The following is a 25421-nucleotide window of genomic DNA, read 5'->3' as shown; positions in this document are numbered from 1 at the left end:
TGGTTTGTAACAAATGCTGAGCTCTTGGTCCTATGATTCCAATTCAAAAGAATCATGCAAGCAGGTTGATTATATTCAGCTGAAAACTGATGCCAGCAAAACTTCAGTGGAGAACTGTTGGCAGGCAGCAGGTACTCAGGACAATGACTTGGCTAAGGCTTATAGTATTTCCATGGGAAAAGTGCTGCAGTGAAAATAATTTAAAAATTGAATTCCTGCCAGAACAGATTTGGGGGGGGGGGAGGATATTCTGCTATGAATTATAACTGAGTGTACTGAAGAATACACTTAGTAATCTCAAAAAAAAACCAAACAAAAAACAATTTTTTTTTTAGTAGAATTAGTACATACTTTACAGATGGACTGGTGCAATGAAAGAGATGGTGGAAAAAATAAAAATATTATAAACTTTGAAAACAAATGCGTAAAAAAATAACAAAGTTTAATATTTTTCAGTGCTAAATAGGAAAAAAGTTCTGTGAACATTCTCGCTTTTTTCAAAATTAACACGAGAGAGATCAAAGTAGACAGTAATTGACAATTTTGCACGGATGGAAAACATAGCAGAAGTTTAAAGCATTTTACATTGCTAAAGATAGATTTTTGTGTATTGTGCAGAATGGATAGTCCTTTTGCAGAAAGTGGAGTCCTGTAACAGAGTTGAGCAAGTAGTGCTGCTTGTGGCCAGGCAGGTTACAGTGCATGCATGACACAGAGAACAAAGCACTGTAGTGTAAAATAAACTCCATATTTTTAAATGCAAGTGTAAACACAACAGTTCCAATGGTTGAAAACAGCGAAATACAAATAAACTTTTACTGAAGGAAACATATAATATGGTGTAAGATAGTATTGTATCATAACAGCTGTAATTAATGTGAAAAAAGCATTCTTCGTTCTGTGAATGCAGGTCTCTCATTGAGGAGGCAAAAATGGTGCAAAGTAAACACAGAGCCTAAAGAGCAGAATTAAATTACTGACATGAGATAGTCACAAGAAGGCATCTAATAGCATTAGTATGCTGTTTAGAATAAGGTAGATTTTTTAAAAAAAAATTAGTATGACAAACAGTAGTGAGTAAATAATCTGGAGAGGTTTAGCTGCCTTTTTTCCTTCTCCAAGGGAGCCATTCTATTCCAAGTGGAACTCCTCATAAAAAAAAATAAATCAATTAGGTTCAAAATGAAAAAAAAAGCACACACACACACACACACACACACACACAAAAACACCCACATGACTGAAAAAAAAAATCCAACCCGGTGTGGCAGTATCCTACTGAAAAAGCAAAACTGAGTATAAGCACATGGTAAAAGACAATACAAATAACCAGTTCCACAGTTCATAGGTTTGACAGAATCTGTGCTGTAAAACTGTGTAATTAATCCCTTTTTACTGCCAAATATTTGAACCCTCATCCTTTTAACTCTTTCTTCATCCTTTTTTTTTTGTAAATTCTGTTTCTAATTCCACAAATAATTCTGAACTTCACCTATAGCTATTACCTCAGTTACAAACTACTTACCAGCATTTCAACTCCTCTTTCCACCAACCCTTTTCTTCTGACAGCAAATGGGAGAAAGGCTAAATTATTTATTATAAGAACAAAAAAATAAGGAATTATTTTTTTTTTGCACAGAGTAATGAAAGAACACACACCTTTATTTTCTAGATGGCAGACTGCAGTATAGGTGCCCATCAAGAAAACTGTATAACTATCTAGAGTATAACAGGTATTTGTTGCAGTTTAAAAAAAAAGTGCATACACATTTACTGCTTCCAATTTCATCCCTGTGGTCATACTCTGGCTATAGAATTACTAAGATATAGCTAAATCTAATTACAAGCACTGACAACTCTGGGTAAAAGCAGTGCTAATGAATATTGCAGAAGGAAGAACATTATTTCTAATATCTACCTTCTCATTCTCCTTGCATTGTTATGTAGCTATACCTATCATAACTTGCAGGAAATAGCAGCAATGCTATGTATCTTTTCAAAAAGTATTCCAACACCAGAGATGAATTATAAAATACACCAATACAAAATAAACTGATGCCTAGAAACTTCCATAGTTACACAGCCAACAATTTTCATTTTTAAGTTTCATTAGCTTTTGAGTAACTCCATCCATTTTAACAGCAGATATGTGCCCTAGACTTTTTTTAAAATTTTTGTTGGTTTCAATTAAAAAAAATGTGCTTGAGTTGTTCCAAAACCATTGGGAAAAAAACGTATTTGCTAATGCTAAAAAGAATTCTGTGACTTTCACTGAACAGCCCACATGTTCTCTCCTCCGATTCTGCAGGTTCCTTTGCAGTCAACCACAAGAGAGCTGATTAAATGTAACAGGATGTGCTATACAATATCTGCAATTAAGGCTGCAGAAGCCATTTATGTTCTGGCATTTCTGAACCGAGTAACAGTGTACAGTCTACAAAAAAAAAAAAAAAACCAGTAATGACATCTGAAAGAAATTCCAGTAATAGCTGAGTAAGAGTTCACACACATTACATTAAACACAACACTCTTTAGGTGTTTGATGCTTCCCCAGGTGTGTGATGCCTTTCTAAAGAAGACCAGCAGTGACTCTCTGGGTGTGTGATGCTTTATCTCCTATGAGCCAGGCTGTGTCAACAGGGGCCTTTTTTGTGCACACACCCCCCCACTACCCTGGAGAATGCCCAAATTTTGTATTTCTTGGGCTTCTCTCCCCCACCACAGCGCAACGAACCAAGACACCAGCAAAAACAACAATCAAGTTTGCTGGAGACCTTTGAGTGGTGACCATAAACTTCTATTCTTTTGTCTCTTCCTTTCTCTCTTTTCCTTTACTCATTTCCTGGGTTTTCCTTCTCTTTCTTCCTTTCTCTCTTTTCCCTTGCACATTTTCTTGGGTGACACATTTATACTTTTACATTGCTATATTACAACCAAAACAGATAAACACCTGTTTTCCTTTGCAATACAACCTTTATGCTTTTATATTGCCATGTTACCATAGATAATAACAACCAAAACGGCTACATACCTGTTTTCCTTTGCAACCAAACTGTACTAGAATAAACCATATCTATGTATGTATGTGAAAACATTGATCATCTAGTATTGATTTACTTTCATTCACACTAGGGGAAATTATTAGCAAAAACCAAAAGTGACTCCTGCCTGGCAGGGCACATCATAACAGTCTGTCATTGTTCTTCCTTGTCTTGGGGAAGGGGAATGCCACTTCCATGGAAATGTCTGGCACCTTGTCCCTGTCTCACAGCCTCGAACTGAGGTGGTGAGCACCTTTTGTGTCCTAATCACACTCTCTTTTGTATACCTTTGCTTTTAGCATTGTTGCTGTTACTGTTAGTTTCTTATTCCATTGTTGTTTGTTTTCAGTTTGTTTGTTTTCTGCTATCTCGAACCCTTTGTCTCTCTCTCGCTGGAGGAAAGGGAGTGGTTTGTTTGGAGCTTAATTCCCAGCTGGTTTTAAACCACTACAAGCCCACAAACTCCTTGGTTTTAATTCAACATACGTTTACCTTTACCTTGCATGTTAAGCTAAAATAATGATTTTTTTTTTTTGTTTTAAGTTGCCTTCAACAGATAACTCATAAAAGATCTTCTCCAGTCTCTGGTACTCAAAACTACAAAAAATACATCAGTCAGTATTATTTGGAGACATACAAAAGACTGGAGAAACTGGAGGAACCCATCCCTGCAGATGTGCTCACATGGTGCTTTTAAGGGTCTGACAGAAACAAAGTAATTGCTGCAGATGGCCTAGTTTTTACAGTAGTTTACAGCCTTGCAGGCTTTATCTCAGCAACCAAAACTGTGCTAGAGGCTTTAACTCTTCAAAAGGAAACCACTGACCAATCTTGCAGAAGAACTTAGTGACATGACAGAAATTCAACATCTGGAGGGGTTTGTTCTTTCTTCATTTTTTTTGTGTGCTTCCAAAACTGAGGAGCAGCCAGTCTTCTCATTTGCTTAACTTACTAGCTCTCTTCCACTTTCAATGAGGACAAATGAGTTTGCTGCTAAACTCTGTGATAAGCTAATCCATAATCAACAAAATTTTCATACTACATTTCATATGAGGATTTAATGGCTCAACATGTGAGTCAAATAATCCCTGCTTTTAAGAATCCCCAAGTACTTATCTACAAAAGTGACACTAATGGCTTCAAAGCTCTTTGTGCAGACTTTTAATATGCATTTATATGGTCATATGCATTTCAAAATGCCTCTAAATACTGTAACAATAGTGAATACATAGTAAAAGTACACAAAAAGTATGTACAGCTGAGACCAAGAATCACCATGATTTATATGGTGATGCGAGAAAAACTTCTCAAGTGCATGAAGAGTAAAAGAAATCAATTTAAACCTGTTATAAGTGAACAAGAGCAGTCAATCGTATCGAAACCCCCTTAATATTTTGAACAAACACAGGAGCTGAACTTATATTACCCATTAATTATGTGCAGATACGTGAAGATAAAAGCTCAAGGACCAAAAAAACTAGGTTTCTTGCATATCACTAGCTTGACAGACAACCTCTGGTGAATGGAGGAATGCCACAGTCCTCCTGTAAGAAAAACTGATTCAAAGCCTACACCCACTGAGAAGTATTTACTGGGGGAAAATAAAGGTCACCGTGAATTTAGCTGTGTGCTCAATGAAGTAAGGATTAAACCCTCACTTATCCTGTTCTGTTCTTCTCTGTGTAGAGGAGAGTTTAACTCATTGTTTGAAAACCAGCCAGAATCTCAGTAGATAGCACTAGTGAAATACTACAGTTCTATTCCCATGTTCCTATAATATCTCTTTCTTTTTGCTCAAGGTACCTATACTCAAAACTGTCAACTTTGCCTTCAGAAATTTTGGTTATGGGTATCGTAATAGACAATGTCTGAATTCAGTTCTGACTGGAATTAGTTACCTTCAAGCCTACATACACAGTAAGTGAGTTATCATAAGGTAATTTAGAATCTAAGTGCCGTGTGGCAGGAAGGCAATTTGCAAAGTCCTTCATAAAACATTTAGAGGCAAAATCTGTTAGAGATGACTAGAGCATACGCTTAGCAACATGGTTTACATTTGGAAAAAAAAGCCCCAACCAAAACAAAACAAAATAGAGAACTGCTGGGTTTTTTTTATCTCTTTGTCTCCCCATTACTTGTGCTTTTTAACTGCAGTAAAAACCAAATCAGCAATGTTAGAAATGGACGATCACTGGTAAGTGTGAAGCTTAATTCACCCTGCACCAAGATCAAATAGTTTAAGTGTGACCTTCCAAACTGAAGGGAAACTAGCTGCATCACCTTCAAAAGCCTCTATTCCCATCTTTTAGCCCTGCCCCTCTGCTGAGGGCATCTTACCCCACTGCAAAGACTGAAGCACAGCAGCACAAAACCAAAAGTCCAGCCCAAAAGTCGATGCTTACTGTTGAGTGCAACTTCACTGTCTGCCCCAGCAAAACCACTGTTAGGTAGTGAAGCAGCCTTAACAAGGTAAATACGCCCCCATTTTTCACTCCCCTAAGATTTTAATCTCCAGCAGTCACTTTAACCCTCCCAAAGATTCCATCATCCCCACCACCCTGAGACACATTCCTGTTTCCACTGACTGCGAATCAGCTGATGGCAGAGACTGAAAAATAAAAAATACTTACGTGTATGCCAAATTAATCTTCATTTAAGCACAACTTTTACAGTATCAGAGCTTTCAAAGCGGTGAGAGAAGAGAAATATAAGGCCTATAGTACTAAAGATAATGTTAGAATGTAAAAAAAAAAAAGTCAGAGAGAGGGAAGCTATTCCAGCAAAATCTGAGTAGAGACAGAAACAGTAAGATCTCTTATTAGAAAATGGTTGTATTCTTCTGGAGTACTGAAAAGTACTCAATCAACATTGTGGACCATTGAGACAGATTCCAAGTAATTTTTTTACCAGAAAAGAATATTTACATGCTCCAGTAGGTGATGAGCTTTCACAGTTTGAGCTCTGTTCAGTTTCTGAGATTTTCTGCAAGTCAAAAGTGAAGTATCAGTTTTATTTGCAGTTCAGTGCCACCATCGCTCTGCTCCCTCAAATGCACACTGAAGGCAGAACAGCATTACTACTTTTATTGTGCAGTCAGAAAAGTCAGACTGCACTATTAGCGTACAGCCAGAAAAAGACTGGGAAAAGGAATTCAAAACCTGAGGAAGTCTCTGCATACAGCTGTCCTCAGGTATTAGCAGGGAGGGTGAATGCATTAGGAGAAAACACAATCGCACATGAAGCCAATGCAGAGTTGGTCAAGCAAACATTTCTTCTTATTATTCCAGTTTTAGTGTGGTCCAGTAGTACTATTTTTATTATTGCTGAGGTGAGAGGAGGAGGAAGAGTATGCCCAAATGAATATTCAGAAAGAAGAAATGCCTGGATGAAATCTGAAAGACTGAATAGATCCTTTTATTCCATTTACTCTCCAATGTCTCCCTTTTTTCCTGGAAAGGAGACATATTCTGGATGGCTTTTAAAATCAACTACGCATGCATTTTTCAAGTTCTCCTGTTTGGATGAGAGGTCAGGGCCCAAGCTTTTGAGAAAGACAACTGAGGATGAGATCTGGTACTCTGCCAGAACTGTCTTTAAAGTTTATTCTTACTCTTGAAGATGTTAACATCACCCCCGAGGAGACTTTTCCTTTGCTTTGAATTCTACCAGCTATTACGTAACTCATTCTCTTCTCGCATTTTCCTATAACTTAAAAGTGCAGCAACTGTGTTCAGATTTCTTAGTACCTGCACAGATGATTACACTTGCCCTCCTACATCATTCCTTTGTGTACTTAAATTTAAAGCAGTGCCTGATATCTGGGAAGGAATACTTTGTATGCTAAGCAGACTTCTGAGTAAAGTAAGATACATCTGTTTCACACACAGTATTAGTGCTCAGAACTAAATCACTGACACTTCCTACTTTGCTGGTACATTGTTTTTGCAAGAAACTGGATAAAATATTACACAATTATGATGTGTAATGAGGTATTATCAATTATTCCTATTGAAATTATCACATTAGGGTATACAGTACTTCAATATTTCATTAAACATCATCTAGACTGGAATGAGAAATTTAAAATAAATGCATTTATTTGAATGACTGGAATCTGCATTTGGTGCCTCATACACCACATACACATTGTTCTCCTAGTGTTTTGTATCTGGGATAAGTCTCAGACATATTTTTAATTTGTTTTAAAGAGGTCCTCTTAAACCAATCAGAAAACCTCTTGTATTGTATTGAGGGAAAAAAAATAAAAAAACTCTATTGGACACTATCCATCTTTGGAAGTCATTTATGACACTGCCTAGGCAACATAACCTGGATTTTTGTTTACTAGCCAGGAGACCAGCCAGAGACTCCTGAGCTCTGCATCAGGCACTGTGGTGAATTTGCTGTGCATGTCACAGAGAATACAAACAGGGAGACACCTCAGACATCCTGACAAGATCTCAACATTTTTATAAGAGACTCCGTTGGAGGCAGGAACTTAACATTTTTTCGTCAATGGTTATAAATTCTGCAGTTTTTCTTTTATCACTTCAAACATGCCATGTAAGGCAGTACTGTGATAATTAAACTGAGGCCCATGTGAATATCACTGTCCTACTCTCTGAGAAGGAAGGAAAAGCTGCAGAGCTGCAGCGGTGGCTTCAAAATACTATGAAGCAGTGGAGAAATATGGAAGCTTGCCCACACGTTTGCAAGACACAGCCACACTCTCTCACATCCAGCACACAGCATTAGCACAGCACCTCTCATTCCGAAATTCACTCTCTCCATGCAGGAAGCTGTGATAATCATCCATATCATAAAAACAATAGAACAAGACAAAAACAGCATCCTACACAACACCCTTCCTTGAGCTAGCAGCTAACACCCACAATGCAACCCTTCTGCATGACATGATCATCACCAATTTATTTCTTAAACATTTAAACAAGATGGATATTCAACTACTAATGTTATTTTTCAATATAATACTATATTCGGACACTGGATTGCTGGTATTTACATAGCATTGGGATTTCTGAATGCTCAAAACCATTATTTGTTTTACAATTTCTAGAAAAAAGTTATACTCTTTGGCATTTCAGGAAGATAATTAAGTTCCTGACTCCAATTCCGTATCTTAAGTGGAATATTTACCTTGATTCCTGCAATCAGAAAAAAAAAATTTCTTCCAAATACTAAGTACACATCTACTAATTGATTTTGTTTTATTTACTTAAGACTTTACCATGGTCTTTAGGAGTATCAGTTATATATTTGGAAAAATTTCGGTGAGAGATGAAAAATAATCGAAACCAAAAAGAAGCCTGCCATTTATTCTTAATAGTGCTTCCCTGGATTAGCTACAGAGTAGGTGTAGCACAATACTGCCAAAGCTCTTCAAGTCTTTAGACTTTAGAAAATACGCTTTGCTGTTCAGACAGGTAGCCACTGACTCAGGGTACAGCTAACTCTAATCATAAATTCTGTCTGAAGAGTTCTCCCCTAGGGCTGAGTCTGTTTGATGCAACAGAGTACAGTGCAATGGTAAACATTACCAAAATATTTTAATTATGCCAAGCAAGCAGAAATACACTGAAATGCATGTTAATGCATTATTTTTTGGTTTCTTTTAAAGTCCTATGAAGTTGCATTAGGATGGTGCAAACTTTACATGAATGCTATATCAAAATAGCTGTCTACAGACTTTAAAAATCACAGAATCACAGAATGAATTAAGTTGGAAAAGACCTCTGAGATCGTCAAGTCCAATTTATGACCGAACACCACTGTGTCAACTAGACCATGGCACTGAGTGCCACGTCCAGTCTCTCCTTAAACACCTCCAGGGACAGTGACTCCATCACCTCCCTGGGCAGCCTGTTCCAATATCTAATCACCCTTTCCATGAAGAATTTCTTCCTAATGTCCAATTTAAACCTCCCCTGGCACAGCTTGAGGCTGTGTCCCCTTGTCCTGTTGCTGGTTGTCTGGGAGAAGAGACCAATCCCCACCTGGCTACAGCCTCCTGTCAGGGGGTTGTAGAGAGTGAGGAGGTCTCTGCTGAGCCTTCTCTTCTCCAGGCCAAACAACCTCAGCCATCCCTCCCAGGACATGTGCTCCAGACCCTTTACAAGCTTCGTTGCACTTGTCTGGACCCACTCCAGCACCTCAACGTCCTTCCTGAATTGAGGAGCTCAGAGCTGGACACAGCACTCGAGGTGTGGCCTCAGGAGTGCCGAGTACAGGGGAAAAATCCTTTCCTTCATCCTGCTGGCCACATCAGTGCTCCTGGCTGATGCAAGCCAGGTGCAACTGGCCTTCCTGGCCACCTGGCCATGCTGCTGGTTCATGTTCAGCCATTGTCAACGAGCACCCCGAGGTCCTTTTCCACTGGGCCACTTTGCAGCCACTCTGTGCCCAGCGTGTAGCACTGCAGGGGGTTGTTGTGGTCAAAGTGTAGGACCCGGCACTTGGTCTTGTTGAACCTCAGGCCACTGGTCTCTGCCCATCAATCCAGCCCATCCAAGTCCCTCTGCAGGGCCTTCCCACCCTTCAGCAGATTGAGACTCTGACCCAACTTGGTGTCATCAGCAAATCTGTTAATGGTAGACAGACTCGATTCCCTCCTCCAGATCATCAATAACAATATTAAACAGGACTGGGCCCAACACTGATCCCTAGTGACTGGAAAACGCCCATTTTCTGTTCTGTAAAACTGCCATAGGAAAGAAGAAAATATTACTTCAAAAGGCGAAATGCAGACAAGGTGAAGACAGAGGCTACTGGGAAAGCCAGTAGCTCTTGGAACAGGAGGAAACTTGGGCAGCTCTGTGCAGAGACCCAGCCAGCCAGAGAAGCTATTAGGTAAGGAGGTGAGGAGTATGTCTGACCTCTCCCACTATGAAGGAACAATTTCAAAAGATGGCAATCACGTAGTCTCAGCCACTATACTGTGCAAATTCCTGAATGTTACTTCCTTAGGTCAGGTCAAGCCCCACATTTGGCACCCATTCTCAAAACACTTCTTATAGGTGCCATCAAGCCAAAGTAGGCCATGTTCCAGTCAGCACCTGTGGCACCCATCACAAGTGCTTCATTAAGAACTGTGTTTCCAAGTATTCTGTCAGAAAATCCATTTTCCACGATGGGGTGAGGGGAGGTGGTTGGGGAGTGAAAGCACAAGAGCAGATACCACCTTACTTGTCTACCTGAGGCAACTACTTACTGCCACACTCCAAATGTACTCTCCCAGCTCCCGAAACCAAAGAAGCAAAAATCATTCCAGTATTTATTTAGTTGCATATTTATATCCAGCCCTTGGTCACGCTAATATTTTTTTGTTCCCACCAAACACTGATCTGAAGCCAAGACAGTTATTTTCACAAAGTCCTCCTCCAAACAGCATTTCCACGACTGCATTCATAACCACACTGCCATATGTCACATGCCATACCTCCAAGCTAATGAAGGCTAATTCAGGCACTGCCTTGCCTAGCCCAGGGTAACCTATTTATTGGCAGTCCAAATCAAGACTACAATACACCACCAGATGCAGACACACCTCTATTGCAAAAGTTAATACATGGTTTCAGTAATATTACTCATACCTCAAAACATTAAGCACTGCAAAAGGCAAAGCAGAGACTCATCACAACCACAACATATGTGTCTAGATTTCACACTGGAGGTGATTTACATCCCATTGTAAATCACAGATAAAGCCAACATGCAATTATCAGCATCCACTGCCTAGAGTCTAAAATAATCAAATTAATCAGTTTAATTTGGAGTCCTGAGTCTAAATTTTCCAAGCTGGCTGATTTTAAAGTATTTTAACAGCTCTCTGACAATATCCTTTGTTACACAAGTCAAGCCGTTCTATTCCTTGCACAACATCACATAAGTGGACACATGATTTCTGCTTCATTCCAAATACAGCAATAGTTACTATTTTTACTTCTATTGTACAGTCTTTTACAATTTCATGTACCAAAGAAGGGCTCTTTCCCTTGTGGTAGCATTTTGTTACTTTATTCCAGAATCAGAGAATATCCTGAGTTGGAAGGGTCCCACAAGGATCACTGAGTCCAGCCCTTAGCCCATTCCCAGGAGTCACACCCTGTGCCCAAGAGTATCATCCAAACACTCCTTGAGCTCTGTCAGCCTTGGTGCTGTGACCACTGCCCTGGGGAGCCTGTTCCAGTGCCCAACTACCCTCTGGGGGAAGAACCTTTTTCTAATATCCAACCTAAACCTCCCTCCAGCATTACTAATGGCTACGCCGATCAAATACCTCATTAAAACATTTATTTCTCCTAATTAATAATGTTGTTAATTAAAAATGATATTTTTTTCACAATCATCTCATTACTGAAAAACACAAGATACCCTAAGGAGCCTCAGCCAGACAAGGCTTCAGATTTTCTGAACCAAAGATGCTGGTATCCTCCATTCAGCATAGGCAACGCTACTCTTGTTGGGTGTGAACTGCTTTGAAAAAAACAGGGAACAGATATTCCTGCTAAATATGGCTGAACACACTGTGTTTATGTCCCATCAAATAGACTGTAGCTCCATCTGGACCAAGATAAAAATTTAGATTGTTCTAAATCTTCACATGCCCTTCAGAAGCCCTTCTAAGACCACAATTTTTAAATTTGCTTATTAAACAGGTCTACTTTTTACTGTGAAAATCTAACTCCCAAGCTTTTTAAAATAGAAGCTTTATAACTGACACATTTGTTGCATAAAGTCAACTGATGACAGAACCAAACCTCAGTAACACTATTTAAAAGCACAGCTACATACATTTCTCTCCTAAATGCTTTCGGATGAGACAGAGACGTGGACAACTTCACATCTGAGGCTACAGACAGATAAAGCTGACCAAGTATGACACAGTATGTTGATATGAGACCCAGAAGCATTGACAAGTTGTGACACCTAGAAGAACAGATTCTCCTTAACCCCAGCTGCCAGTTTGCCCCTGTGAAAAGCCAGGGGTTTTTTTCTTGCACGTTTGTTTGCACACACTGAAACAAAGTGAGACGCGATTTCGTTGCTCACAGCCATGTATGAAAGCAATATTCATCGTGTGTTGGCAGTTCATGGCTGTGCAACTCCTGTTTACCTGAGAGCTTGCCTGCAGATCACTGCAGTAGGCGACACTGAAGAACTGAGTGATTTTCTTCTTTTAACAACTGCGATGCAGTTCCACGTTAACTTTTGGTAACTGATGAGAGTGCATGTCACAGCATGTGACAAAGGCTTGGAGCAAGACACAATCGAAAGCCTGTTGAAAAGATGGTTTTCTTTAGCCTCCTCCAGCAACCTTTGTACCAAACTCAACTCAGCTACTTGAACATTAGGCCCACGTAGACAGCTCAATGCTGTGGAGGTGTACAGAGCTATTTTAAAAATCTGTAATTTTATAATTTTCCTAAATTACAGGGGAAAAGTTGAGATTATTACTAAAGCACTTAAAAACTCTAATGGTTAAAATCTGAAAAAAAAGTTACCAGTGCTCTTTCAAGCCTATGATTTAAAGAGAAAATGATATCCTTTCAACAAACACAATTAAGCAAAATGTACAGAACTATGCAACTCTTCTGTGTTCATCTTTGCACCTGACTTAGATTTCAATATTACTGCAAGATATTTTTTCTTTTCACGCATAATGTATTATTTATATTTTATAACTTTATAAAATTACAGAATTGCTCACATAGAATGTAATTCTTATCTCTTTCAAACCCAAATGCAAATGCATTTTAACCATTATTTTGTCACTTCTCATAATATCCACTGCAGCTCCTTTCATAAAAACCTGGAACATCCTTCCAACCAACTCCAACCTTTGGCAGATGTAATTTGCAACAGGTTCATGAGAAGCTGCAGAACTGTGCATCCTGCAGGATACGTGTCTTAATACATACACACACACACAGGAGAAATTAGGAGTGACAAAAGGTCTTTCCTGATAATACCTTTCTGTTGAACACACGCCCCCATCATACATGCACACAGCTACAATGACTGGTTTTCTCTCTGCCACTGTACTGTAACCCCAAATGAAGCATCCTGCTGAGCCTATCAAGTGTATCAAAAGTGAGACACAGATTTTACATTCTTTCTTAGAAAAGACCATAGTCTGGCCTTCCACTTGCCATGGGTCATACAAACCTTCACATAAATTAATTCCACCCTTCCTGGGTAGCAAGGAAGCTGTATAGCAAGAAACCACAGGACCATCTTAAAAGCCACAGGTGGTAGTCACTATGGTGGATGAGGAGGCAAGGCTGGTTTTAAGTATGTGTTTCTGCCATAAGCTCAGCTATTTTAGGTAGGAGGATTGAAAATGTATAATAAAACATGTTTTCCACAATTGCTACAGGCTGGAGAATATTAGCTTCATGGATTTTGCACTATGTAAAATAGAGTTATGGGCACTGCAAAGTATACATTTAAAAGAAGTGTGCAGTTTCTCTTATTAAGCATAATGTTTAAATAAGGAACTGTCTCACTAACTTAAAATACCTGGAGAATTTGCAATTACTTTTTTTAACTTGGAGGTACAAATGCCATCAAGTTTATCATAGATGTATTTTTAAAGTAGATTGCAGGATCTCACAAAAATCAGTATCCCAGATTGTGTTTAGCCATCTTATTAATACACAGTGATATACGAACTGCAGGCCAGGAAAGCACTCAAAATTTTGCCTCAAAATATTTTCAAAGTTTGGCATACTTAGCATCTTGCAAAAAAAGAATTTAACAGTGCAGGATCAAGGTGGATTCATGCTCTGAAGCCTGTGGATCGTGAAGACATTAGAAAGCCTAAGAAATTACATTTAACATCAGAAAGAATTTGGAGTCTAAAAACAAACGTTTATGTTCCTCTCCTTGCTTGGCAATTTTTTAATTGAATACATTGCTGTGACATCCAAGGGAATTAGTTTATAACGAGAGAAGAACATAGCAAAATGGCTGGGATGTAAAACACCATGTCAAACTCCCGAGGAAATATGCTGGGTTATTTTTTTCCTACACTCATACAGTCATCAAGCATTAAAAGAAAAAAATTCACCACAGATAATGTTATATATTGGTTAACTCTCAGAATATTCAATAAGAGAGAATGAATTAAATTACAAAATGTGAAGATGATAGGGCAGAGCAGAGAAAAATCATGTTTAACACAAGGACAGAAGTTTTCTTTGGGGAACATCTTTTGAGTACAGGACAAGCAGAACAATTCACATATATGAAATTCAAATACACATCCAAAAGTAGTTTCTGAGTACTGTTCAAGGAACAGCTCTCAGTAAACACTGCATGGAGCTACATAAAATTTAATGGAAGGTATTCTGAAAGTGAAACATCCTTTGAAACCATTCAAATCATAAGCCAATACTTTTATTAACCCACAGCTGTTTGATATCAAACCTAGAAATGGAGACAGGCAATCTGAAAAAGTTTCAACCTTACTTTTAGGTTAGCATTTATCACAGTAACTACTACGTGCAATACACAAGCACCTCAGTTTAATAATATGTAGTCCCACACATTGTTTGAGAGGATTACTCGTGCTCAAAGTTAAAAGACTTTCAATATGTATTACAATATTGTGTAAATTATTTCATTAACAGCAAACTTTCCTATAATGAAACAAGTATGCATACATAGCTTTGTAATATTCACAGCATAAAGCTGTAACTCTTTCTAACCACAATGGAACAGGAGTTAATAAATACCAAGATGACTCTGAATAATTTAAAATTCAGCTAAATCAATTAGATTATCTGAAAGAAAAGACAGTGGCTCATGTTTAACACACGATTTAATTTACATTTGAAATTTGCAGCTTTTATTTCAGATTTGCAGAGTCCTTACATGCTTAGAAGCTTATCTAACTTTTCTAGTTATGCTAGCAATTACAAGATATTTTCACTAGCACTGCAAAAGTTGCCTCACTTTCACTCTTAATGATGATGTTATTAGAATTAATAACATTATTATGAATTAATAATTCATAATAATAATTCATTAATAATGTTAAACACAGAGGAAGCATACCCAACACAAAATCGGAGTTAAATCTTTGAAAACCTTTTCTGCAGGTAATTAATTACCTTTTTAAAATTACTTACTTCCATTTTAGGATTTGAAAAACATGTCTATATATGGTTATATAGATGCATAAAAGGGGGAAAAATGAAACATTTTAAAGGAAGTAAAAAAAGTGAATATAATAGTATGAACAGCTGGCACTAATGAGATTGCAAAAAATCATAATTTACAGTTAACTCATTTCACTCAACCCAAAGACTCTCACATACCTACTTGAGTTTATTTTTCAATTTTTTCTACTTTTGTTAAAGATATAATTACATCACTTATTTCTAAGTCTATCATAAGCAAAGATGCTCATTTAACATAATACTGTCCCTGTAGCTCACACCCTCAAAGAAGAATTATTCTGAGATATCCAGTAAAAAACGTGCTTCCAGCAAACAATCCAACAATTTTGTTGGCATACATACAGCGATGGATCACATCACAAGGTCTGGATTCTTGTGGTAAAAGGGAAAATAACTTACACCATCTTCAAGATTTTACAAATTCATCAGCATTAGCTCAGCATGAATACCATCCAGTTTGGTTGAAGCACAATTTAGAACAGTGAAACTGGACTAAAAAGCCCATTCTAACCACCCAGTACAGTGTGTGGGCCTAAGGGCCAAAATCAAACAGTGCAAGAACAATGCTGACCCAGAAAAAGCTGATTAAACAGCAGGCTATCATCTAGCCAAGAAATATAACAAGGATCTAGTGAATCACCCACAGTAGTTGATCAACCGTATCAGGACTTCAGAAATAAGGATACTTCAATGCTGGAGATTTTTGTGAGCCTAAGGTCTGTTTGGTTTTGTTTGAATTTTTTTCTGAATACTGGTCTGCAACCACAGTGGCCACTAAAGAACTTTACTTCATATCTGTACTCTTTCAGCCATCACAGCTGACGTGCTCTCAACCTGACAGCTATCCCCAAGAAGGGGTCATGCTGAAGAAGACAGTGAGACCAGTTGCTAACAGCATTCCAAATCACTTCTCACCATCCACTCTTTTCTTCATTCCATCATGTAGGCAAATCATTACATCTCAATGACTGCAAAAATCTGCCTTTCTATCACAACTTACTAAGACAACAAAAATGGGTCCAAAATTTTATGTAGTGCTATGACAAAACTTTATAGTGCTCCTCTGAATTTATATTGCTTAGGTTCCCAGCTAGACTAAATATTGATAGCTCTTGCTGCCACCACCCATAAAAAAAATTTGTGGTTCACAAAAACCCCCTCTTGTTCTTCTACAGGTTATAACATATTGTTTATAGTTAGATATGTGAAGAACTGTCATTAATATGAAATTAGCATAAGCAGAAATATTATGTCACAGGGCCTCTTCTTTCTCAGCAATCTTGTTTCTCATCACAAATAACAGATTAGAGTAAAATAAAGGAAGTAGAAGGAACAGAACTTCTAAATAAATTGCCAGGGCCGATAACCTATTTGAAAGAAATATACCCTTAAAGTATATAATTTCTTCTCTTAAAGAGAGAAGAAGAGATAAAATATACAAAGGCTCTTTTCAAGTATTCTTTTTGATATATTAATTCTAAAGACAGCAATGTTCAGCTGACAACCATTTCTGAGCATCAGCATACAAAGCAATGACAAACTGGGATTTACATGACCTGGCAATCATTTTCTAGTAATTTATATTTATAGATGCCTCCTTTCACTTCATGAGCCATGAAGAACACTTCAGATGGAGGAAAGCAAGTGTCTTCCAAGTAAAATGACAAAGTTGCCTTCAATTTATTGGTTTTTTATCGTTTGTAACGACACTGACCTAGGCTTCCAAGGGCATAGCTGTTGACCTTTCTGTTTCTCCTGTCCTCCCAGCCACAGAAGCAGCAGGCTGCCTTTTGTCCCAGTCAGGTCCATAGTTTGTCCCATACTGACTCCAAGCCTTCCAAGGCCCTCTGGGGGGGACTGAAGGAAGGCCAACACAAGACTAACGGAAAGGCAGCTGCAGAAATGGATCTCCTCACAAGCTACTGTGTTTCCAAGGCTATCTGAAGTACCACGTGGGAATGTCCAACTCTGAGGCTGTCCAGGACTCCAGTGAAATAAAAGCAGTTTCAAGATGACAGCTGATTTGCACACCCTGCTTCTGCATCGGGAGAAAGTGAAATGCCTTGGGCGTTATGAAAGTCCATCACACTTCTTGGTTCATGTTAGAAGCTTCGACACCCAGAAACCTGCCACTGCCAGAGAGAAACAAGCAGGGAAGAGTTCCCTAGTCTCAGCAGAAGAAAACAAATTTAGATTAGATTAGAACAGAATGGAAGAATAGAATCATTTCAGTTGGAAGGGGCCTACAACAATCATCTCGTGTGACCACTGTCTGAGCACTTCAGGACTGACCAAAAGCTAAAGCACGCGAGGAAGGGCATTGCCCAAATGCCTTTTAAAGACTGATAGGCCTATTCTAGGAAGCCTGTTCCAGTGTTTGACCACACTCTCAGTGAAGAAATTTGTCACCCTCTGGTTGCGACATGAAAATTTGAAGATGGACATCCCTAATGATCCCAATTACTTATGGTATAAAATGAATCATTTAACAGTACAGTAATAAAATTTTATAATCATCAATAACTCTGAATGTTTCTCTAAAATAAAAACAAAAAAAACTTAGAGGAAGGTATAAAGAGTCATGTTACCTAGTGTGGTTAAGGCAGGGCATATAGGTTCATTATGGAGGCAATGCACAGCTTCACCTTTCAGAAAATTAAACCCTTCCCTATGTGTGAGCCATCTCTGTATTATTTCAATACAAATAAGTTAATGTGGAAGCAAAAAAGTATGTATGTGGACAGGATAACCATGGTATCAGGTTAAGCTAAGGTGTGGTTTGTCCTTGGTACGCAGATGTACAGAAATGGAAATGGGATGGGGAATTTTACATTCTAGAAGTAACCTAGAAAGAAGATTTCACTGGAAAGGAGTATCTGTGAATCTTTATTAAACTGCAGTGTTTCTGATAATGAAAGTGTCAGACAAAAAAGCAGCTCCTTCTCATGAACATACTAAAAGTCTTAAGCTGTCTAAAGTTTTATTGCATTTTGACACACATTGTCCAGAACTAGTATTTTGAAGTATAGTCATAACATTTGGGAAAAGCATAAGGAAGTGTGAAACAACAAATCCTTTTTCTTTTTCTATTTATTTGCTCTACTATAAACTAGTGGAAACAAAATCCTCTTGCCCTTGAGATGGTACTAACAGTGTGCCAAATACAAACCTCTCCATAGTAAATAACTGACATTGAAAGAGGGGTGAAAAAAACAAAGAAGGAACAAGATGCTATTATACAAGGGAGTGACAAAGGAGAATAACCTTTATATATTCCCTGTTTGAAAAACGCGTTTTGGAGTTTGACTGCCATAAACAAGGCACAAATTAACTCCTTATAAAATGCTTGCTATGAAGCAATTCAATAGAAGCATTCCCTTGATGCTGTAAAACTTCTGCATTTTTCCTGGCTTCAGCTGAAAGCTCTGCAGCTGTACCCACAATTCTTTTATACTCCTTCAGGTAAAATCGCAAAAGAAATAGGAATACATTTTAGAAAAGAAAAAAAACCAGAATGACAACTCCATTCTTTCTCTTTTTTTCCCCCTTTTATGTAGGAGCAATTATTTTGTCTTATTATAGGAAATTTGGCCAGTGGTTTTAAAAGTAAAACTATCTTTCAATGAGAGCTACATTTCTACTTCCACCATAAAAAGAAACCCTAAATTTCCCAAATGAATCAAATTCACCAAATGGATTTTCAACCCTGATACTGAATTAATACCACAATACTACATCTGACCAACTGCTTAGATTCAATTTCAGATAAAATAAAAAATTAATCTTACTCAATATTTGCAGGGAAGCCAAAAGATTAAACATTTTCTGGTGCAGTGATTCCAGCTGTCTGTCTCCACAGCCTTTCAGCCTTTGATTTCAAAAGTTGTTTCCAGATACTAAGGGAATTACATTTTGCTGACAGAAAACCTTTGCACACTACCATTAGAAACACTTTATCACTAGAGCAGTTCATTTTGATTACACTCTTGCTGGACTAATTACTGAACCACTAAGAGATACTGATGACAGTATCTTATCAGGAAAAAAAACAAAACAACCTTTACAGGAATATCTTCTTAAAACAAATGAAAAGCACGGTGCTTTCCTATAATATTCATACAAAATTTTAGTGAGGCAGTTGCAAAAGAGCAGATTACTATTCTAGAGCCCTGACAACGCCATTTAGAATAGGCCTATGCAAAATGGTAAAGATGTTACATATGGGGTACAGAGCAACCAGCCTGAAAAAAAATTACATAATTCCTTCAACTGATTTAAAGTCTGTTTTTTCTGATACACATGGGAGATGAAAAATCACTCATTTTTGTCTCAAAATTATTTTATTTAAATTGAAAAAATCCTTTGTTTCTATTCTTAAGGTAAAGAAAAGAACCTCTAAAGTGAAAACTTCAGGGGAAAAAAAAAAAGAGCTTTCACTCCTCTACTATTCTAAAATTTAAACTTCTTCAAAGCTTCTCTTTTTGCTAGGAAAAAAATTGGCTGAATGAAAAATTGTTTGCGCTACCCTATCTTTTAAGTTTGTCAAACAAGACTGGATGAAGCAGTGCCAAGAAAGCTCACATTTAAAGAACTCAAATTTTCTGGGAGATCTATCAAGTGTGGAGGACAGAATGGTCACTGAACTCAGATAACTTGAATGCAGATTAACTTTTGAACGCTTAATAAATGGAACTTCAAAGTAGATGTAAAATATTCTCTGCCTTCGCTGAATCACAATGGATGTTACATACGTGATTTGAAAAGCCATTCCACACATTAAATGTTGGATTCATGGAAAAAAATTGTGTCAAGTGAAAGTGAAATTTGACTGAAAATTTGACTGAAAAAGAACTCCAGTAAAACTATGCCTATTCAAAAGAGTCAGTGATAACATTAAACTGCAAAACCAGTTAGCATACAAAGTTTTCCTTTTCTTTCAAACACAGTTAATGAAAGGATAACTACTGGTTTAGTCATTAATACTTTTTTAAGTTATGTGAGTCCTAGGTGTGATTCATAGACACTAATGGAATGGTTTACTAGTGCTTTAAAAGCTTTTAAATTATTATTTTTTAAAAAATGAACTTAAAAAAACCCTAACGAACATAGTAAATAAAAAGATATGGGGAAGAAAAAAACCCATAAACCACACTTCTTGCTGGAAAGTTTTAGGATGTAATTCTGCCTTGCATCTAAAGACACCTACATCATCCTGGTTTGCACACCAAGGCAAATAACAGTGGTTACAGATACAGATCTCGCATCTCTTGAGGCTCATCAGCTGCTTTTGTTCGGTGTGAGTCCTCCTATTCAACGAATTCAGTTGCCTTCAACTTTTTGCAAAGCTCTACCTGTAAACTCTGTGCACTTCGATATTTGACTCCAGGAGGGTGAGCCACTTGCCCTAAGAACTCAAGCTTTCTTAAGTAGTGAAATCACTGCTAGTTTTATTTCTGATTGTCAAATTGACACACTGATGGAAAAGTCTAAAAAAAATAGAAAGGTTGTTTTAGGGAGGGTGAGGGTTTATTCTCCTTTTGTTTTGCTATTAGTTGGACATATGACTTCATTATTAGCTATTTCATTGATGGTAGCTTTTTAGTCTAAATTCAATCAGTGTTTTGGGTTAAAAGTAAATTAAAATAGCACAGCTCATCTAGAGTTGGTGACCTGCCCTTCTTTGAGTCATCTGTGCCTGTAAGAACTTCCAGCTACAGTCAGGATTTTATATTAGAAGGCATTCAGTATTTGGAGCCTTGGAAACAAAGTTTCATGACCTGTTCACACCATTACCTATTCAAATACTTCACAAGCTTTTGCTTCTCAAGACTATGCTAACCCCTCCAGAAGCCAAATCATCCACACCAAATAACAGAGCCATGCATGCTTCTTTTGAACAGTTCCCTGCTTATTTTGTTGGTAAAACCAACAAAACAATTTAATTTAGAAATTCATGGCAACGGTTGTCGGCTATAACAATTGACACTGCACCTCTCAACACGAAGACTCCCAGGGGAGTCAGCAGTGAGCCATTGCAGAAGCAAAGGTTGATTCCTTCTTGACCTGCTTTGGTAAGTCTGAAGCCAAGAAGTCAAGGGAAGAGGTTATTCCTCTCTAATTGACCCTCCTGCAGGCACATCTTTGAACAGCACCCAGTTTTGAGGCACCCCTGTACAGGACACTTCGACATGCTGGAGGCCTATAACCACCAGGGTTAGATCTTCTCCCCTTTCCCAGTCTCTCAAGTCTCTCTTCCCCCCAACCTTTACCCTCTTCAGTGCAGGCTCTTTGACTGAGACCATCAGTCTCCATCTGCTTCCATAATGCAGTAGGATAGAATGTTTACTTACTAGATGCCCAGATTATTGTACTAACTAAAAAAAAAAAAAAAAAAAGAAAAGAATCTTCTTTTATTACTAGCAGTGAGTGGTAATTTCTAGTCAGATTCTTAGCTATGCTTTATTGTGAAAAACGAAAAACAAAAGCATATTTTACAAATCTGAAGAGAACTGGACCATCAGAGCTATGTCATTTTAAAACTCACACAATCTGCAGGCAAAATAACAGGCAATCTGCTACCAGCACCCTAAAGCTATACTGTTCTGTTGATAGATGAGGAAGTTGTTCTCATCAAATGTATTACTTTGGTTCACTTCTTAGAATACAAGGATCTCATATGAAGTTATAATCTTACTAGCATCTCTGCTGTCAACTCTTAGGAAAAATAAAAAAAAGAGTGAAGTCTTACTAATAACATATACTGAACTGCTTTTTTGAACACTTAATCCAGAAGCTCACCTGTACAGCAACATTCAGAATTACTGGCAGAAAGCTTGCAACAGTAATTCACGTTGTCCTCTGATACCTGACTGGTTTTTGCAAGGATTAAAAAAAAAAAATCATAAAATTGGTAACTCAACAATTATTGTGTAGCATAAAATATATCTTCATCCAGTATTTATATTCAATGTTTAGAAAAAAGTATTTTGCAGTGACTTAGCAAAGTATAAAATGACATTTCAATGAAATCAGTGAGGAAAACCTTATGCCTACAAAAGACAGATCATTACCCAATAAAATGAAGACATGAAATAAAGAGGAAAACAGCGTGGGAAAGAAACCACATAACCAAAATCACATTCATACCCAGTTTCTAGTGGAAACTGTATTAAAGAATCACCTAACCAGGAGTAAAAAATTAATAATAACAGCAGCAACAAAATGGAGTGTTGCCCCTCTCCCCTCCAACCCTTCTCTCTGGAAAACAGTGAATTTCAAATGAAGAGAGGAAAAAAGAAGATGAAATTACCCTAATAAAGCTAGAACAGGCTAAAGTAAACTAAAAGACTAACAAAAATGTATTCTTCATGAAAATATACATTTTGAGGACATTTTTGATGAAATCTATTAAATGCTCTGGACAAAGCTGCTGGTGGTTTGAATTCAGGTGTGATCATTTCTTTCCATGTATTAATGTTCACATAACTAATGTAAGAGTGGTGGTTTGAGGCTGGCATCTCTGCACCGATAGCTGCTTCCTTCCTCTCAAGTTTGGACATACATACTGGATATATAAAATATAAATGACATTTGGCAGCTTGACAAGCATGCTGGCAATGAACTAAAAATCTCATAACCACGTAGTAACGGGCTATTTCAGGGCCCCAGTGTCACGCAAAGGATCCCCAGATGGGTGCAGCAGAAGAAAGAGCTTCACGTATTGAACAGAGAGAGACACTTACAAAAAATTCCACCTTCTCATTCCCTCCCTCTCTCTCCAAAAGTCATGAAAGGGCTTCGAGAAGCACAAAGTAACAGATACCTGTCATACGCTGTTCATAATAGCATAGTCTCCTACACAAAGTACCAGAAAGCTGAAAGGGAAATTGGAAAGCCTCAGAATTTAGCACTGGTAAAAATGCTTTTCTAAATTAAAAGAATACCTGTTTTGAAAACATTTCTCTCTCTCTTTTTTTTTTTTTTTTGACTTGTTAAAGGGGTAAAAATGCCAACTAGACAGCTTAATTGATTTCTTGATACCTTGCTTTGCCTTGTTTCCATTATAGGCTCGCAAGAAATTTGGATTCCTTATGCCTAGGCACAAAAGTCTGACAGCAAATACCTATAGTCATAAGTATTAAGAATTTCTAATAGATTATATATGAATTAGATGTTGGCATTAGTAGGCCCCTCAGATAACTCACTCTAGAACCAACATGCCACAATTGGACATAAAGTTACAAGCTGCAGCCAAGGTAAAAAACAGTCCAGTCAGACTGACAACCAGACCTAAAGCCTTGTCATTAGGATCTGAAGAATCATTTTTCTCTCTGAAGAAAACCTTTCCATTAAAGTACAAACACTTATGAATGCAAATTTCAAAACATTTTGTTTATTCCTCAGATCAAATACAAGTCAATCTCATGTTTGAGATTTCCTAAATTATAAAATAATCGAAAGCTGGAGATGCTCCATTCCTACAGTACAAAAAGAACAGAAAGTTTAGATTACTCCCTACCGACACATTATATTTAATTCAGGGCAATATCCTAAAAGGTATTTGTTTCAAGCCTCAGATGTGGACAAACCTCTGACAGTTCAGAAGATAAAAATTTGAAGCATTGTCCTCACCTTGTTAGCCTGTTCTCCTCCTCATTTTGGAGTGTGACTAAGGTAATCTTACTAATACCTCTTCATCCACTACTTATATTTGCTAATGAGATACAGGGAGCATCATTTCTTATTCACAGCTAAACCCCATAAAAGCAAATCCAATCAGAATCTCTGGTACATCCACTGAAATCCCACTGTTACCAGTGAGGGTACGTGAGGCTTCTGTGCAGACAACACCCCTTAGATTTTTATGGCAAAGTTTTATTTAAGTTCAGCTACACTCAACATAATTACCAACACTGTGAAAATCTTGGAGTCCAACCACACTTCAGGAAGGCCAGCAAAAGTGATAACTACTACCAATAACTACTGTCTTATGATAGGCTGGTTTTCCACTCTGTTTTCCCCTTTTATTTAGATGCTGGATTTCTGAAACAGCAACTTCAAAGTCCCGCGTTTCCTAAAAGTGTGAACTATTAATAGCAACATCGTTAAGCGTCTTTTTATTATTCATTTATTCCTCCAGAGTATTTATGCTTCTGAAAATCTTTCTCCTCCTTGTTTATGGAACTCTATACACCAAGGCACTTCACAATAGTGAGAGCAATGCATTGGTGGTTGCTGAATAGACAACAGCACCTGCTTATAATAAAAACATGTTATCTGAAAAATCCTTGCTTTCACATATTACAAAAATGTTTTGTAGTGAGAGCAAAATGATGATCCTAAAGCGCCTTTATTTCTCTTTCCATCATGTTGTTCCTCCCCTAACAAGTGTTGTACAGTGCTAAGATGCTCTTCTAACTCTGCATCCCAGGATGTCTCCTGTATCTCCAGGCAGGGATTCCCCAGCCTGTGATGTGCTGCAGAGAGCTGCTGACAGAGTTCCATGGCTTTTGCACCTTCTTTAGTTTGCAGTTTTTTTAATGATACACACACACTATCTACCAGTGGCACTCAGGAGACTAGATATCTTGTTCTGAAGTTTGTACCTTGCCCCAGTCAAAATTCAGGGCAAACTCTGCGTTTAGCCATAACCACATAACAAATTTATCTATAAAAGATGGAACCAGGAGAAGCTATTCAGGTCTAAATTCATATTTTAAGAAATAATTTTCTGGTGAGCGTAAGACTTGTTTTAAAAAATGCTTTAGGTAACTAGGGTCAACTTTTTAAAGTACTGGAGTGCATTGAATTCCAAAACCTTGCAAACATCATCAGGAGCACAACTTCTAGCAATTGCTGTTAGATAGCCAAGCACTATCAAAAACCCAGACAGAGCGCTCACCCGCCTCTTTGAAAAATCTTTATACACATTGGATTGTGAGCAATTCAAAGACTCTCAGGTGTGACAGTGTTCAATGGAATTTCAACTAAATAAATGTTTTTCCTCAGGAAAAGATCAGCATTCAGACATATACAAATGTTAATTGAATGCTTAATATATATCAAAAGCAAGGTTTTTAAATATAAACATGTATATCTCATATCTAGCTTTAAATGTATCAACAAAACTCAAGTTTTCCATGTTAGAATTTGGGTCTTCAGTCCTCTTCACTGAGAC

The 25421-nt window shown here is 37.7% G+C and overlaps 1 protein-coding gene across 5 annotated transcripts in view; it reads right to left on the bottom strand.

Moving 5' to 3' along the window:
• ANO3 (anoctamin 3) overlaps window positions 1-25421 on the bottom strand; it is a 177776-nt gene that overhangs the window by 101075 nt on the left and 51280 nt on the right. The window contains exon 1 of one of the 5 annotated variants that reach the window (XM_051776594.1): window positions 23876-23948. The exons of the other annotated variants lie outside the window; for them this stretch is intronic. The gene's annotated coding sequence lies outside the window, so the exon portion shown is untranslated. Of the gene's footprint in view, window positions 1-23875; window positions 23949-25421 lie in introns of those variants that run through there. 5 annotated transcript variants of the gene reach the window in all.

This window comes from Manacus candei, unplaced genomic scaffold, assembly GCF_025592945.1.
Source record: "Manacus candei isolate 608988 ecotype Guabito, Panama unplaced genomic scaffold, ASM2559294v1 h1tg000009l, whole genome shotgun sequence".
NCBI classification, from domain to species: Eukaryota; Metazoa; Chordata; class Aves; order Passeriformes; family Pipridae; genus Manacus; species Manacus candei.
This window is presented reverse-complemented; position numbering and strand designations above follow the sequence as displayed.